The sequence below is a fragment of the Pantherophis guttatus genome, chromosome 2, assembly GCF_059756535.1.
Source record: "Pantherophis guttatus breed Tessera chromosome 2, ASM5975653v1, whole genome shotgun sequence".
Classification (NCBI taxonomy): domain Eukaryota; kingdom Metazoa; phylum Chordata; class Lepidosauria; order Squamata; family Colubridae; genus Pantherophis; species Pantherophis guttatus.
Window position 1 is genome coordinate 241,836,017 of NC_142064.1, and position 18,752 is coordinate 241,854,768.

General features: G+C 39.1%; 1 protein-coding gene across 46 annotated transcripts in view; it reads left to right on the forward strand.

The window, feature by feature from the left end:
- Positions 1-18,752, forward strand: part of MAGI1 (membrane associated guanylate kinase, WW and PDZ domain containing 1) — a 486,027-nt gene that overhangs the window by 246,141 nt on the left and 221,134 nt on the right. For 4 of the 46 annotated variants that reach the window (XM_087887978.1, XM_087887983.1, XM_087887986.1 and 1 more), the window contains exon 1: positions 1,843-2,046. The exons of 39 other annotated variants lie outside the window; for them this stretch is intronic. The gene's annotated coding sequence lies outside the window, so the exon portion shown is untranslated. Of the gene's footprint in view, positions 1-1,842; positions 2,047-18,752 lie in introns of those variants that run through there. 3 more of the 46 variants (XM_087887988.1, XM_087887989.1, XM_087887980.1) reach the window with 2 other exon arrangements.

Here is an 18,752-nt window from a genome sequence, read left to right on the forward strand (position 1 = left end):
TTAATAATTTTAGAAAAGAAGTCAATTGGCTCCAATTAGAATTTAAAAAAAAAACTTTGAAGGTAGGAATGTTATTCCTGTCCCAAACATGAGCTGCTTTATCCATTCCTCCAGTGAAATCCATAATCCACAGCAGATGGGAGGTGTAGAATGTATAGTTTGGCTCTTGCAAACAGCAGAAATCTGGCCTTCTGGGCAGACAGTCTGTCCAGGATTGGCAAGCTGATAGTGAAAGCAGTTCAAGCAGGGCAAGGGAAATGGCTCACTTCCAGGCAAAAGGCAGGAGAGCCAGACAAGCAAATGAAATCTGCAGACTGATACCAAGAACTTCACTGTGCGGGTAAGTTGGATGCCTTTTGCAAAATGTGCCTTAATTTTCTTGGGTTCCCAGGGAATTGACTGTACTGATAAGAAGACAATTAGTGGCAGACAAGTGAGGTTGAAGGCTGAGCCAGAAAGGGCATCCCAGGAGTCTAATTGTAGAAACACCTGAAAGTACTTTAGTTGGAATCTGATAGTTGATGACACAGCCTAATAAGAGTGAATTGATCAGCAAGGATTTAACCTGTTTTATTCAGTAAAATCCACATCCAGACTCCAGTTTCCATAATTGGCCACTGTTCTAGGTTGTAATTAGGACACTTACATATTAGCTTTAGTCAAAGTGGTATGATTTTGCTGTAGACACAGCAAGCAACATAGCAAGTAGCATCTGATTTGTGAGGTCCTGTCTGCTAACTGCAAGACATTGGGCCCAGATTATAACAGGCAATGTGATATGCTTTGGAGAAAGAGGGCAGGAAATGTTTCAACTGTAAGGTTGAAGGTTCTTCAGTTCTTCTTTAGCTCATCCAGCTTTTTGGATGAGAAGTGAAACATCTTCAAAGAAAAACAAAGTCTAGTTGCCTCTTGAAAAAGCACTTTTGGGGCAACCTTGACCTGGATGACTGAGAATCTCTATAGATGTTCCAGCTGTATTTACAGGGTTGGCCAGCCTAAAGATCAATACATTTTTAATATGAAATGTTGTCACACATTTTTAAAAACAGGGACCCAAGTACCCTGCCTCCTTTTAGAGACATTATGAGCATGATCAGTAGGAAGGAACAACTAATTTTTACCACCAATGGGAAAGGAATGAGATATTCTCTGATTGAATTAATAGCAGAGAAAAGGTCAAGTGGCATTTCTGAAGAGAGATTCGGGTGCAATATTTAGATTAGAGAGAGAAGCTGACCTGGATGAAGGAAAGATTCAAAAAGTGTGATTTCCAGGTTCTGTTCTAAAATTAATCTGGGGCTTCTGATGGAAAGGCAGGGACCATTAAAACAACAACAACAAAAAACAACAACAGAACCACTCCATTTGCACAGACACACATTGTGCATCCATAGATACTCAGCCTTTGGTTCTGTCGCCTCGCAAACAAGAGCAAGTACCATTTTGGCTCTTCTTTGGGAGTTTGCTTGATGGAAAGCTGCGGAGAAACGGTTTTGTTGCGGAAGGAAAGGGATTCCCAAACCCATCTGTTGGGATTTCACTTGGCAACAAGTCCCCAGGGCTTTGGGGGCCCTGTTGACCTACATCTCCAGCCCCTGGAGGAATTGGCTTTGCAAGGCTGCCTTAGTTCACACTCCTGGCTTTCCACCCAGATGGAAGTTTGTTGTCATGTGTTAGAAATGTCACCAATAACATAAAAAGCCTGGCTCCTGCCTCTTCTTCCCTTTCGGTGCTGCCGGCTGCAGCCCCAACCATCACTTTCCCCCTTCTGCCTCTCCCCCTTTTTTTGTGTGTGTCATGTGGCAACTTCTCTGATGCGGTAAGCCCCGACCACCCCCCGCCGCCCCCCCACCTTCCACTCCTGAGCCTTGCCAGCCTTTCCTCTGGCGCTCTCTTTTCTGGAGGGGGGAACACCCCCCACCCTCTCTCTCTCTCTCTCTCTTTTAACCGCAGCGGCGGGGATCGTTCAGTGTCCCGACTTTTTAGAGGCGAAGGCGGCACAAAACGAGGATTAATACGGACCGGGCAGCGTTTGGAGGGAGCCAGGTAAGTGCGAGCTCTGCGCGGCGGGCAGGGAGTGTGTGTGTGTGTGTGTTTGTGTGTGTGTTGGGGGTTCCTCCGGGGAAGACTCGGTGCCGTCTTTCCTTCCCGAGCCGCGCAGCTTCAGGCGGGTGGTGGGTGGGTGGGGGTCGCGCCGGCTGTTTTCGCCCCTGGCCAACCCGGGAGGCCAGATGGCCGATGGGGAGGCTTTTCGGAGGGGCCCCTAGAAGCGAACTTTGCGGGAGGCCCGTGCCTGGCCCCGGGTGCGCCGTGAAAGAGCGGGGTCAGTGGAGGCGAATGAGCCGGGACCAGATGCCTGGCGCACAATGGGGGCTTTTGAGAGCGCGGCGAGGGGGAAGCGTGTGGCGCGGGGTTTTGTCTTGCCTCCGCATTGCAGGTTGGAAAGGGGCCGCTCCGCTTTAATGAAGCGAGGCCGAAAGGGGGGTCGTCCGCGGGGGGGGGGTGGGGGGTGCTAAGGGGAGGGCTCCCCCTCCCTTTCGGAGGGAGGAGGGGGAAGCAACTTGTCTAAGAGTGGAAGGAAGGGCAGCCAGCAGCTGATGGGTGGCTGAGGGGAGGAAAAAAAAAAAGGCGGTCTCAGTGTTTGGGGGGGGGCGGAGGGGGCGGAAGAGAAAGAAAAGGGGGGTCTCTCAAGGCCGCCCCTTGCATATTCATGGAGGGACGGCAGGTGTTGCCCAAAGTATCCCCTCCCCTCCCCCCGCCTTGTACGGTCTGACCGCCAAAAGGATGCCTGGCTCTAAGGGATGAGTGGCTTTGCAAAGGAGAATCTTTGTGTCCAAAGCAATTCAGCCTGAATTTAAAAAAAAAAAAAAAAAAGGGTGGGGGGGAAAGCTTAGCAGCTCCTCAGGCATCCCTGCGTGTTTGAACTGGGGGAAAAAAAAAAAAAGAGGGCGGAACCGTCAACCCCATTTCCAGTTCATCCCCGGAGCCTGGGAATGTGGGGAGGGAGGCGAAGCATGTGGGTAAGCGGCGCTCGCACGGAAAGGAGCGGGGCTCCCTGAAACCGACAGCTGCGCGCTGAGCCCCGCAACGGCCCTCTCCTTTTTTTTTGGGTGGGGGGGTGGGGGGGCGCCGGCCGAGGTCGGAACCGGAGGGTTTCCCCTCCAAAGGGGGACGGCGGAAGCGAGCCTTCCTCCTCCGAAACGGTCCTAGGTACAGGGCAGAATGAATGAGGGGGATTCGCCTGGCGGAGGGAAAGCGGGTTGGCTCTTGAGCCTCGGACGGCAGATGCTTCGCGGAGGGAGGTCAGGCGCTTGGCATCATTGGCTGAAGCGTTAGCCTGGCTCTTTGGCGTGCGTTTATTCTGTTAACCCGTTGTTGGGATTGCCGGTGAGGTTATTTGTGGGGGTCTGAAATATGGAAGGTTTACAGTGGCGTTAAATAAAAGGTTAAATTGGATTTCCTCTTTTTTTTGGGGGGGGGAGGTGTTTTTTTCTTTCGAGAGCCGGGATGTGATTTTGCTAGATTTCCCCAGTCATTACAGCAACGTTAACCAATAATGGGCACTCGTGGTTTTTAAAAAAAAATGTTTCCATTTCTCTAGCCTTGCTTTTGTTGACATATCCTATTTCCGCTTCATAAAGATCTGCTTGCCATGGTGAGATGTCTTGTGTGTCAAATTGCATTTCACTGTTGGGGGTGTGGGGGGGTGTGGGGGAAGAATGCCCATAAGCCTTATGCCTCCTTTGTAAAATCCTGTAGTTATTTCTTTCCCAATTAAATGTGATGTACTTGTTGCAGAAACCTACTTTTTATTTGATCCCTGGGCTGAGGATGAGCTTAGTCCCTTCAGACTGATGCTCAGTAGGCACATTGGATTGCAGTCTCCTTCAACCTAGAAGAGGGTGGGATGATGGCAGCTGTAAACCAGGATATCTGTAACATCAAGTGTATACTGGGGAGAGCTGGTATAGGTAACCAGATACTTTATTTCTTTGAGGAATTCACGTTTGACTTAGTTTCCAATGTTACCTGGTTTGTTTTTAAGTGTGGTGTGAAATTAGTGAATATGTTGTTACAAATGGAAAGATAGGAATAGAATATCCCTTTGCGTTCTGTTCTTTTTTTCCTCCCTGGCAATATGCATGTACAGTATTTCAAAGAATGCAAAAAGAGTCTTGCTGGACCAGATTTCAGATCCTTCATGTCCAATGTTCAATTCAGTTATTGTCCAACCACATGGAATTACAGGCTCACCAGTAGGATCCATGTAGGATATCATCTCCCACTCCTAACCAGTGTGAAGTTGCATGATGCATCCCATTCTTTGTGGATGATTTAACTAGTACCCATGGCTAATCTTAACTTCATTGATGTTTACAGTAGATCAATTTGATGAACAGCAATATCTTTTGTAGCCGTATTTGAATTCCATATCAAGTCCACCTGTCCATGTGGGATTTATCTGTGAAGAAGGACATTGATCATGTTGACAGTCAGCCCATTTGAGATCCTCCTCAATCCAATCCTATTAATTTAATTTCACTTCATTTCATCTCTCTTCATACTACTTATTTATCAGTCTGCTAAGCTACTTAAATACTATTCTGCGCCAGCAGGCAATATTTACAAGTGTAATGTGTCTTTAATATTGACATCGATGGCAGGAGAATCTCAAGATTATCTACTATTTTAATGATTTGCTTTTAAAGTAGGAATGGCAGGAAATGGGTCATAAAATGGAAGCATGAGAAAAAAAGCCTAGAATGGCATATTATACAGGACAGTGATGGCTAACCTTTTTGCCATTGCATGCCAAAAGTGGGGGGAGGTCGTGCGCGCTCACACCCAAACCCATAATTCAATGCGCCTTGCACATGCGCGTGCGACCCCCCCCTGCGCGACCCCTGCTTTTGGCACGTGATGGCACGGTGGGCCCGGTAGGCCCATTTTTCGCCCTCCCCAGGCTCCAGAGACATTCTTGGAGCCTGGGGAGGGCGATAATGGCCTTCCCCACTCCCCCAGAGGCCCTACAGAGGCTGGAAACACCGTGCGCATGCGCGCCGGTGCTGAGCTAGGGCAACACTCGCGTGCCCACAGATATGGCTCCACAAGTGGCATGCGTGCCATAGGTTTGCCATCACAAATATAGGATCCACACCCCCCCCAGTTCTGGGTGGACATATGCACAATATTTCCTACTATTCCCATTGACTTGAATTAAAAAAAAATTCTTATGCAAATAAATGTTTTGAAAACATTTTATGTTAAAATGTGTAGGCATTTAATTTAAAACTTTAAGATCCTTGGGTTCATGATTTTGATTGTTTTCTTCAGACAGTTCATTATTAAACTAGGTAATATCATCAGTGCACTGATGAAAACAACAAAGCTCAGAGAGTACCAAAAACCCCACAGTTCAACTCTGAGCTACAAATATTCTGTTCTGTTATTAAGTACTTTAGCCTCTACATCATGGTCTCTGTGGTTCATGTACCCCAAGTTATATGCCTCAGCAAACCTTGATAGTAATTTTCCAAAGCTTAAAGAACTGTTGGTGGGAACTCTGTCCCTATGCGTAAAGGCAAAGGTAAAGGTTCCCCTCACACATATGTGCTAGTCGTTCCCAACTCTAGGGGGCGGTGCTCATCTCCGTTTCAAACCCGAAGAGCCAGCGCTGTCCAAAGATGTCTCTGTGGTCATGTGACCGACATGACTAAACGTCAAAGGCGCACGGAACTTTGTTACCTTCCCACCAAAGGTGGTCCCTATTTTTCTACTTGCATTTTTTACGTTCTTTCAAACTGCTAGGTTGGCAGAAGCTGGGACAAGTAATGGGAGCTCACCCCATTACTTGGCACTAGGGATTCGAACCGCTGAGCTGCTGACCTTTCCATCGACAAGCTCAGCCTCTTAGCCACTGAGCCACCGCGTCCCTATGCATTAGCTCCCACCAAACTCCTGTTCGTTTTTGATTGCCACAGCATTAGTATAGCCTAACCCTAACTCTTAGCTGATCATATTTCTTTATAATTTATTTGTGTTTTTTCCCTTCCTATTTTTGTTTTCTTATTTTACTCACTCTTTCATCACCTTTCCTTGAAAACTCTTTACAGTTGTTCGGTCATGTTGTTCTTCCTTTGCAGGAATCTAGCCTTCAGCCTTACAACCACTTGGTGCCGAACCAACAATGCTACATGACCAAACTCTGTCTCTTCAATAAGCTTTATTGTGTTTATTTTGTCTAGGTCACACTATAGACACTTGTAAGCACTAAACAGCTTATCATCATAATTCTTTCTCTGTGGGAGCAATCTTTAAGGGTGGCAGACTACAAAGATATTGTAGTCCTTCCCCCATTTTCCTTCAAGCCTCCTACAATGTCCCCCAAATCGACTGATAGCTTCTTTGTCTCTTCAAATAAGAGATCCTATTGATCCTATTTTTCACTGCTCTCCAGATTCTCATGTCTCTGCTTTGTATACAGTGCTTTGTATCAGCACTGAGGAAAATACTCATTAAAGGTCAAATTCTTCTAAAGAATCTACCACACTCAATTCCAAACAGAAATAAATGGAAAAAAAGGAACAAAGCTGATGTTACCTCTCCAATTCCAGATCCAGCTGCCTTGAGTTTCCCTCCACAGCGCTGATAGTCTCTCCAATTTGAACTGACTAATCCTCACAAACTTCTGTTCAAGCATAGAGTCTCAGAGGGGGTGGCATGGAACTGATATTTCTTCAGACTATTTTCTAATTTTCTGGGGGTACTTAAAATTAACACTCTCCTTCTGGTCGCCATAAGATCATCAAGATTGTGCCTAATGCCCACTCTGTTTCTAAAAGTTTTCTCTCCCTGATTTTGTTGCTTTTCTTCCCTAGACGTTTATTGGTCTTTTTTTCTTCAGAGATTCATTGATCCTCTTGGCACCAACCTTTTCGTCATTTCATTCAGTTGGACCAGTACTCAGTGGAAGAGCCCAAGATACAGTAGGGCAGAGTATTTTAATATTAACTAGTTACAACCACATCAGGAAATTTATTTGACCTTAGATTTTTTTTTTCATTGCTATTGAGCCATAAGTTCTGCTCATGACATTCTGTAGTACAACTAATACTGATTTCTATGAATCTGATTATTATGCCTCTGATGTTTCCTTGATTTGTTTGAGTTTTTCAATCTAATATCATGTTATTAAACTTGGGGACTAATTGCCAACTTTCAATTGGACAGCGTCCATTCTGTGGGTTGGGTGGATGGTAGTGGCAGGGAATAGTAGAAGATCAGGCATACCAGTTAGTCCAAGAGACTATTGCTTCAGTGGTTCTCAATTCAGTGTTTCCAGTCATGTTAAGTCAGATTTTGTGGCATCAACTTTTTGTCATTTTGAGAATCTTTATAAGGGAGGGGAATTCTGTTGTTCCAAGTCGATTGTAATAAAAGTATCACAGTCAAGTTCCCATCATTGTTAGTGTCCAGAGATAAGAGGCATAATTCACTTTTGTTGTACCTTGTATTTCAAGCAAGATACCTTCTGACCTGATCCAGCTTCTTCTCCTTTCAATAAAGACAAGACTTCCATCCAGACATTGATTCCATCTATTTTGCAGCTTGAAGGATACAATTTTACAACTTTTCTTGGGCAAGGTAGAGCAGGATACGATGGCTTCTTGGAAATCTTCTAGCCAATTGGTAATTCTTTCAGGGCTTTCCTTGGGAACAACTTCCACACAGTATCAGATCAATCAAGTTTTAGCTATTTTCTTGCATTTGAAACAGATAAGCTTGTTTTTATTCTTTTATCAGGTGTTATTTCTCTTTATTTGAACCTACTAGAGAAATATTTCCTGAAAGATTTATAACATAAATAATCAAACCAATCCCTCTGCAATGTAGCACTGATTTTTCTGACAGTGGCCATCAATTAGATATGAATGGCAGGCATCCTCAATCCTATGGACGAGTGAGTAAATTTGGATTTTTCAACCATTGGCGTTATTTTTCAGAATGTTTGCTATATAAACAAACCTTCATGCTCATTTTTAACTTCTTAAAAAACATTAAATGTATAATTCCTTTCATATATGGGAATTGCTCCAGTACCTTCTTTATTTTGATTGTCCCGTTTTGTATTTCTTTGCATATCTACAATAGCTTTTTTTGCTAAAGTAATTCATCTTTACATTTTTAGATTAGTCTTCACCATGAAAGGGGCTTTGCAAAATAACATTCCAAAAAGTAATGATGATTTAGAAAATGTAACACTCTTTTATGGATCTGCAGTGTTAGAAAAGATGGGACAGGATTTACATATTATGGAGTGGTGTATCAGATATGTGAGAAGATTTCAGTTTGGGGTAGCATTAGTTACTTTAAGCTTCTGGTTTTAGATATTGTACAAGAAGAGTTAAATTATTCTATGGTGATAAAAAAAATAGAAAAACCGTTTTTCCTTTTTAATAAAATATGTTAGAAAAGGTGCAATCAGACTCCTGATTGTTCATTTACTCTAAGTAATTGTCCTTTGGGGAACTGTTGGAGTCAAAAAACTTCATGGATGAAATGCATAACAATTGGCTTCCTGCAGCTTGGTCTATTGCAAATTTCAATGATTTCTAAAGAGCTTTTGTTGACTTCAATGGAAGGGAGCTAACTATTAAAAGCAAAATATTACAAGGGAGTCTAGTTCTATTAGTTGAGTCCAGCTGGAAGAAAAACAACAGAAATTATAATTATGCTGGAGCTGAATTAACCTTTAATAATGCTTGAGTGTTACAACTTCTACTACAACTGTTTAGTAGGCAATTTCATTCAGAACTTCTAACACCACTGCAGAATGTTGATGTTTCTAAAATTTTGAAAGGGCTGTATGTGGAACATTTAGTGTTAGAACTGTGCTGTTCCCAATCCCTCTCTGTACCATAACAATATGCATCTCCAGGCTCTGTTATATCAACAATCAGCAATCAAACACATTGATTGAAAAGTGTAACCATTCTTAAACAAACATCTACATTCACATAGTCAATCTTACATTTGTTGAGTACAAATGTCTTGATATGGTGGAAAGAAAAAAATGCAACTGTTCAAGGCATTAATTTAGAAGCACAGACCAATTAGATTGCTCAGGATTTTTATTTTATTTACAATAAGAAAATTGTCTTTGAATTTCAGTCATATATTTGTTCCCTAAAATACTCCCACAAAGAAACCAAATACCTTAACTAAGGTTTGTGCTGATATTTCAGACCTCTCATGTTGATATTCTTTTTTATCCTTCCATTCACATTACCAAGGAAACTTCAACATAATTTACGCTATAAATGCTTGCAAAACTAATGTATGAAAAATCTGAACTGTTGAGTAAGAGAACTGGATGCAATTGTGTTGAAGAAAAATAGTGCATTCATTTCTTTGTCATTCAGATCTCTTTATTTTATTTTATTTTATTTTTTAAATAAAAAAACCGTCACTTGTATGCTGCTCTTAAATATTCTGGTAGGCATCATGATAATCCTGCATAGACTCCTTAGTTTTTAATCCTGAGCTGCTGTCCATTTTTAATATCCATTAGAATTTCAGCAGCATTTATATTTATTTAGAAGATTTGCGTTGCCACCCAGCTCACATAATCATAACTCTAGGTGGTGTAGATCAAATAAAATTAAATGAAAAACAATGGTTGCAAGTTAAACATACCATAAAAAATAAAATAAAATCTATAGTCAACATATCAAACAACATATCATATGACTCGGCTCAGTCCAATGCAAACTCAGCCTCTAAGAAGGCAGGGCCTTTTATTGTCCTGACACAACACTTGAAGGACAAATCAGAATTTTTAAAGCTTCCAGAAAACTAACAAGGACATGGTTATCTAAACTCTGTGGAAGAAGAAGATCATTCCAAAGTGCAGGTTTGCCACAGAAAATATTCTTAATATATTATGCTCCTTAATGACTACATGAAGATTTTTATCTAGCAAGCTCCGTGAAGATAATGTTTCAGATTTTCATTCAAGTTGAAGGTCAGGTTGTCCAAAGGTTGGATTACCAAGTTCAGGACTATATGGAAATTATTGTTGGAAATAGATATTCTGATCTTGCCTCTTGACACTTTTTAGAGTGTCCTAGTTTTCCTCAAAGTTATTCTTATTTTCTTTCAAAATAAGGGATCAAGGATTAACTGTGGATTAGACATGCTAACAGTGGGTTAGGCATACATCATGCAGCAGCTATAAAATTAGTGGCATAATCTATAGGCAGTCAAGCTGTATAGCAAATGCAACTGAATTAAAGAAGGCTAACATAATAAGATTGAGGAAGAAGACAGTATCAATGTTTGCAGGGAGACTTTTACAGTCTTATAAACATGTTTTTTTTAAAGAATTCAGATCCTTGATCTATCTAGAGCAGGGGTGTCAAACTCTATTTCATTGAGGGCTGCATCAGGGTTGTGTTTGATCTCGAGCAGGGTGGATAAAAATCAATGATTTTTTTAAAAAAATAAAAAAAAATTGAATTTTTTTGATTTAAATCGGATTTTTTTGATTTAAATCGGATTTATTTTAATAAAAAACTTGGGGTAAAAATCTATCGTAAGATAGTTTTCTATTTAAGATACATAAATAATTTAGTTTATTCAGCATGAAATGGAGCTTAGTTATGTAGCATGAGGCTGCATATTCTGCAACAGTGGGACTATCGGTGAGTCAACAGTGGGTCAAAGGAGTAGCAGAGATGATAGTTGCTCTTTAAAAATTATGATTTAAATCAAGCTGATTTAAATCAAGCCTTTTTACTAGTGATTTAAATCATGATTTAAATTGTGATTTAAATCAACTCGATTTAAATCAAATCCACCCTGATCTCGAGGGGCTGTGATGAGCATGGCCAGCTTGACATCACTCATGTCGGGAGCATTTGTGGTGGCCTGAGCGCTCTACCAGTGAAAATGGGCTCATGAGCTCTGTTTTCAGCTGCGACCGTCTTCTGCCGCCCTCTGCCAGTGAAAATGGAGCTCAGGAGAGCCGCAGGCAGCCCTCCCGAGCTGCATTTTCACTGGCAGAGGCACCACAGGCTGGTCCTTCACTGTTTCCAGGGCTGCCCCAGATCTAAGCATCCCATGGTCTAGAGAATACTTGTCTGGTCTGACTGGCAACATGTTTGCATGGTGTTTGTTAAATTTAAGAAAAAGCAGATGCTTTTTCTCGGCCCTGCATATTTGCTAGAATATAGCTCCTATGACTTATTTTATGTGAAAGGGTACCCTTTCTTTCTTTCTGTGTCTGTCCGTCTCTATGTATCCCTCCCTCTCTCCCTCTCTCTCTTTCTCTTTCTCATTGTCATCTATCATTTCTACATTATCCATCTCTACTAAGTAAATCTGAGTGGTTTACATCATCATTATCTCTGTAAAGTACACTTTTTAAAAACTTCAATCAAGTTCAGGGAACCTCATCTAGGTTACAGTGCTAACTTAAGAAGTGGGAATGGTTCCCAGAAGGGGAAAGTTGCTGTGGATTTGTGCCATTATCCAGAATTTTTGAAGGCATTTTTTTTATTCCTTGGAGGCATGCTAATTAAAATTGTTGATGCCTCTGTCCTTAACTGCAATTTTCTTTCTGGCAATATTTTATTACTAATTCTTGTTCAAATATTTGTATTTGAATAGGTTTAGGAGACTTTTAATCTGCTAAACCATTCCACCACTAAAGTTTGGTGGAATGAAGAAAAGTTGATATTTTGCAGCTTAATATATAATGACAGAAAAATTGTTCTTTTTATATATACTTGTATTAAGCATAATATCTAATACAAACTAAACTTAAAGAGAAGAGAAAAAGTGAAAGGAAAAAGAAAAAGGTGAGGATATAATAAAGACAAAATAAATATATCTTTCATCACAACAAGGAGAAACATATTTTGTGACTCTTCACCTTCTCTAAGGTTGCAAACAATTATCTCTTCATCCCATATATCCCCTTAATCATAAAGCATCATCCTGTCTGCCCCTGTTATCAGCAGAAAGCCCTTAAAGGGTTGCCAGGAATAACAACATAGCTTTGATTAACATTTAACTTTGATTAAATAAGTCCACTTTATATTCCATTCTTTTATTTCTAACAGTTTTAATCTTTTTGTCTCTTCTCTATCCCATCACACAGAATTCTTCAAGGCTTTAACCAGTGTCTTTTTTTTTGGGGGGGGGGAATCAGTTCACTCTTTTGGTTTGTCATTTGTATTTCCATTTTGAACTTCAAAACATGAGCCAATTTCTTTTGTATATCCAGTGACATAGCTTTTTGTAAGCCATTCTCTTGGCCTATTAGTTGTAAATCTACTTTCAGATAAAATTTGTTCTATATCTGTCATTTCGATAATGATATCTTTCAGCCATATAGTAGTCTATTCCTACAAGCAGAAGACATTGTTGATACTGTGGCTACTAATTTCTGACTCCATTCTTTAAAATCTCCTTCAATATTTTCATTATTATAACAATTTGCATTTTATAGGCTGTCAGTTTTTCTGGATTTCCTGTTGAAGTCTTATATATATAATTAGTATATATTATAGAATATAGAATATGAGCAGTGTGGTGGCCTAGTGGTGAAGATGCCTGTCTTCAAGTTGGAAGGTTGAGAGTTCCATCCTAGGCTCTTAGGGCGCAAAGAAAACATTTGTTGTGAACTCCGTGTAGGCGTCAGGAAGGGCATCCAGCCAATAAAAGCTCAGCTCCTGACTCTGCCCCAAATTAAGGGACTACAGCAGTGGTTCTCAACCTGTGGGTTGGGACCCCTTTGGGGGTCGAACGACCCTTTCACAGAGGTCGCCTAAGACCATCCGAAAACACATATTTTCAATGGTTTTAGGAATAATTTTATGGTTGGGGATCACCACAACATGAGGAACTGTATTAAAGGGTCGCGGCATTAGGAAGGTTGAGACCCACTGGACTACAGGATTGTAAAAAGGGAATTTTATATAATATAAAACATATTAGTATATTAAAATCAATAAAATTCCCCCCCTCTTTATATATATTTCATCACCCAACATAATATTGTATTGAAAAGTAAAAGTTGCAAGAGAACATGAATGACTTCAAAGGAATAATCAGAAATAAAGATAGAGCAATCATGAATCTTTGTGAGAAGCAAATATTCCTGATAATATTTGATACAAGGTCTAGCAATTGTTAGTCTACTTTATATGCCCAGGAATATAACACTGGATGTGGAACAGTTTTGCTACTTGGAAAATAATGGTGTTTTCTTTATCTTTGTGAGGACAATATATCAGTTGAGCTTTTATGGAAATGAAAGTTCTCAGGGTTAGTGAACTGCCACAAAGCAGAGTTCAGTATTATCTAGCTATGAACTGGGTGACTTATGATCACATATGAATTCTCGTTCTAGATGATCAAAATATATGAAGCTTCCTATTAGCTGTAATTGAGTCAGAGTAGAAATGTTGTATTCTGCCAAAATGGTTGGTTCCTGATGCATCCATAATTTAATGCCTAAATAATGTCTGTCAACTATTATCTGTAACTACTAATTGGGACCACTAATTGGGAACTGTACATTCATCACAAATTGTAAAAAAGTTCCCCAAAGCTTTGAAGTTTCTAATGATCACAACTTGAAAATTGTTCATAGATTAGAGCCAAGAACTCAGTTAATGTAATGGTATTTGGAATGACCTTTGGAAATGAGGGAAAAGCAGCAGCTGCAGTTCTAAATAATAGTTTTTCAATGGATTTTTTAAAATCTCTCATTTAACTTAAAATGGTTTTCCCTTACCATCTTCAATGAAAATATTGTGTTTTTTGTTTTGTTTTATCTTTCTTTCAAGTATTTAAAAGCGGGCAACATTTCAACCCAGACTAAATTGTTTTCTTTACCCTCTCGGTTCTATATATAGTCTGCATCTGAATTCTGCTTTTAGGTAATGGATTGTACCATATGCTCTGCTAATCTTTTGAGATCTCTAAAGTTGTATTTACCCTGTGAGCCATAGAAATGAAAATAGGTGATGCTTTTTTCCCCAGACTTAACTCTGAAAGTGATGAGCAGTGTTATTATAATTTATATAATGCTACATAATCAATGGACAATTATATTAAAGAGTTGTAAATCATAGCTGGTTGCAAATGTGGATTTCCATTATCTAATATGGTTTGTAACTTTAAATTGGAAATAAAACAACCACCTTTCTCTTTGATCTTCAGCAACAGCCAATCTCATTTCAATCATATTTTTTTCTCTTTGTTGAACATTTGAAGATAGTTAAATATGATTAAATGTATAATAGTTTTATCCATTTAAGTAGCTATTAACCTTTTGAAAAAGTATTCTGAAATGTAACATTTTAATAGTTTGATACTTTGCCAAAAGTTTGCGTCCAGAAATATTTTCAAGGCAGAAAAAACAGATGCCAAATTCATTTACACCCATCTTCAGTGCCTTTAGGGTATTCTGCTCTACTATTCATTGTAGAGATTTTAAAGTTGTACCTGTGTGTAGATCTGAAACACTATTTAATTGTAAAGGGAAAATTAGGCTCTGGGATATTTGCACAACTGACAATTTATGCAACAGGGCAAGATAAATGGATTAAATCAGTTTACAGCAGTTTCAGTGGAATATACATAGAGTGACTTTATTCATTTTTTAATAAATCCTATTAGAACTTTGAAACCAGAATAAAAACTAACAAGAATTAATATTGAGACTGAAAAAGAGGAAAGAAGAAAAGAGCAAAGAGATCCAAGAATAGCAATAGAACTTGCATACCGTTCCATAGTGCTTTACAGCACTCTCTGGGCAGTTTACAATGTCAGCATATTGCCTCCAACAATCTGGATCCTTATTTTACCCACTTTGGAAGGGTGGAAGACTGAGTCAACATTGAGCAGGTCAGGATCGAACTCATGGAGTGAACAGTGAGTTAGGCTGTGATACTGCATTGTAATCACTGTGCCACCAGGGCTCTGGCTCTGGAAAAAAGAAAGAAATGACCAGGTTTTCTTTTATAGCAGTTATAAGTATGAATTATACTTATAAGTGTAAATAAATTAACCTCTTATATAGTTTACCATATTGTTTACATTTTCTATGTGGTGGCACAATGGTTAGAATGCAGTATTGCAAGCTAACTCATTGCTCACTGCCAGGAGTTCTATTCTGACCAGCTCAAGATTGACTCAGCCTTCTATCATTCTGAGGTTGGTAAAATGAGGATCCAGATTGTTGGGGAAATTATGCAGACTCTGTAAACCTCAGACAGTGCTATAAAGCACTATGGAGTCATATATAAGTGCTATTGCTTTTATTCTAATTATCAACTTCATTTTTCATTGTTTCACACAGAGTCAATGAGGGATTTCCAGTCATTGTTAAATTTAGACAATGTCCTATCTCTCAAGCGAAGAAACAAAGTTCCATGATTTTTTCCCCCAGATGCCTATCCACCAATTTCAAAAAACAAGTCTCTGGTTTCAATTGTATATGAATTTAAAAAATCTTCTGTATTGTTTATATGTAATGGATTCCAAAATTTAGCCCTTTTTAGATATCTATTAAACATAATAAAGTGTTCTGACACCTTCTCTTTGGTAATATTTCTATCATAAATTTGAAGAATCTTTGTACATTCTAGAAAGGGTTTTTTTGGTTATATATACTAACAATATATCATTTTACGAAAATTATTGTTAAGACACAGTGTAAATTTAAGTCCTTTCAATCACATGTTCTCCCACTCTTCCAGTTGTATATTATCACCAAAGTTTTAGCCCATTTTATCATACAGTCTTTTATTTGTTCTTTGCCTGTAGAATGACTTCATAATTCTTTATGAAGAAAACAACTTTCTTGTTTTTCTTTGAAGACATTTCACTTCTCATCCAAGAAACTTCTTCATCTCTGACTGGATGGTGAGGAATTGAAGGATTTATATTCCTTGTAGACAGCTGGAATATAAAGCCTTCCATTCCCCACCATCCAGTCAGAGATGAAGAAGCTTCTTAGATGAGAAGTGAAACTTCTTCAAAGAATGACTTCATAATTGGAATAAGACCATCTCCTTTTTCCATGACATCCTAAAGAGACAAGTGATTGGATTGATGTCATAATTAGCTTTCATTTGTTCTTAATTATCTCATGCTTTTCTTTTTCAAAAGGAGGAGATAAATGTTGTTCCTGTAGGATGAGTTTAGTTTCTTCACATTTTGATAAAATAATTCAATATTTGCTCAAGAGCAGAATACTGTCTTCTTTCCATCCAATCATTAGCTGAGTTGATTGAAAGCAGTTGGAAAGTCAGATTATTGTAATTGATGGAAAATAAGCCACACAGAAAGCTTATTCTACTTTCTAGTCACAATAAATTAAGTATACTTGCCTCAGTGGGTGGGAATACCTAGTCAGCCATAACTAATCCTGGAAGCTAAGAAGAGTTGTTTCTGGTTGATAACTTGTCAGATGGCCACCTGGAAATTCCAGGGTTGGGATAAAATAAAGAAATAAAGAAATCCTGTTTCCAAAAAACCTGCATGGATGTGGTTACAAGGAAGCAAACTCAAATCAACTGTGTCTTTACTTTGTGAATTGAAAACCCTTTTAGAAACAGATCGGTCCTGGCCCTAGTTTCAGAACTATAGTTTTAATATAAAGTTCTTGACAATTTTAAACAGAAGAATAAACTAATACAAACAAAAATAGAGAAAAAGGAAAAGGAAAAAAGAAAAAGACAACTGCAGAAAAATAGAAACAAGAAAAAAAGACATAAACAAATGACTTCAGCTTCTGATCTGTTTTACAACCGTCATCATACAATTATAATTAGACCTTTCTCTCTAAGTTATATCATGACCCTCTTCTTTCTAAAATCTCTCTGACTTAATCATCAAAATCATAAGTTTATTATTTGAACTCTCCTCACAGGGAAATGGTTGGCAAATTTAATAAATAAATAAAAGAAATTATTTTTCTTTTTTATGCTAAAATCCATACGGGGTTTCCACTCACCAATAAACATAGAGAATTGTCTTTTTCAGAAGTATAGATTGTGCCTAGCATTCATTGATCCCTTATTCTGGGAAGCACAATCACTTGTATTTTCAGCACTTTATTCTTAAATAGTTATTAGATGAATTTCGGGCAGAAAGGGAATGAAAGGATGGGAAGAAAACCTCAGAGGATTATCAAGGATTTGTATTTGAAGAAGCTTGAATTAAGGCCCCTACATTCTAGCTTAGTTTACCAGCCAACCAATATTTGCAGTTACTCTCAAATCCGTCTCTTGGATAGTTTTTTTCCTCCTCATGTTTATTTTTTGTAGATGCAAATAACTGCTGAGAAAGAGAAGAAAAAAATATAGGGCTATTTCTTGATTGAATTTTTGTGGGAAAGTTCTCCGCATAAATTCCATGTTAAAGAAGATGAAGCTAGACTTTTTAAATAAGTTTTGTTTAATTCCTTAGTTTTTATAATTATTCTTAAGTTCTGCTAGCATTCTGCTTGCTTTCAAGATGTCAACTGATGGATGTGTTTTAACAATGCTCTTTGAAGTTAATGTAATGTTCGGCCCTTTTTCAAGCTCCTTTCCAGCCAAAACCACAGCATCAGGAAGGGAAGAGAAGAGTTCAGTGGTGGGTTGCTACCGTTCTCCATGGTTCTTGCGAACCGGTAGTGGATATTTTGAGTAGTTCGGAGAACTGGTAAATACCAGCTCTGCCTGGCCCCACCCCAAATTTTTTTTTAAAACAAGTTTTATTAGGTTTTTTTTCTTTTCTCCTCTCCCACATTCACCCACATCTTACTTTTTTTTTGAACAGAGTGTTGGTTGTTTCTTATCTTATACAATTAGTCAAATTCAAATACATTTTACTCAATTACAATTTTTGTCAATATCGTATTCCCCCGTTCCTTTTTTTTGAATATACCTCAGTATTTCTATACTTGCATACATAAACACCTTCTTCATTTATCCCTAAATTCTAACTTTACTATTTGTACATATTTGTCCTCTTTTATTCTTAAACAATTCATTTTTTTTCTTAATATATTTATATTTGTTTGTTTAGAGCTGCCTTTCTTCCACTTCATCTTTTTTTTTTATTGTACAGAAATCTTTCTCCTCAAACCTAGCCTCTCCTTCTTCTCCTTCCAACTTTCTTTCCCCACCTTCTTCTTCTTTTCCCCACCTCCAATCTATTCGCTGCCTCCTGAGTCCCAGCTGATCGGCTAGAAGGAAAAAATCAGGGCTCACTTGACAAAGAAGAGGAAAAAAAAAAAACAAGACACCTTAGCTTTAAATTGAGAAGCCAAGAAGCCTCCCAACTGATCGGCTAAAACTGATCCGCTCCTTGTAAAATGATCGGTGGTGGTAGATTGGCAATTGAGGCCAAGCTGCCTGAAAGCGGTTTCCGATGCTCTCAGTGGTGGCAGAGTAGCAAAAAATTATTTAAACTCTTGCAGTGAAAGAGCCTTGGTAGTACAGGGGTTTAAGGCACCCTGTTATTAAGCTGGTTATTAAGACCAGCTGCCTGCAATTACTGCAGGGTTCGAATCTCGCCAAGGCTCAAAGTTGACTCAGCCTTCCATCCTTTCTAAGGTAGGTAAATTGAGGACCCAGATTGTGGGGGCAATAAGCTGACTTTGTATAAATATACAAAAGGATGAAGGCTATTGCTGAGCACATTGTAAGCCGCCCTGAGTCTTCGGAGAAGGGCGGCATATAAATCAA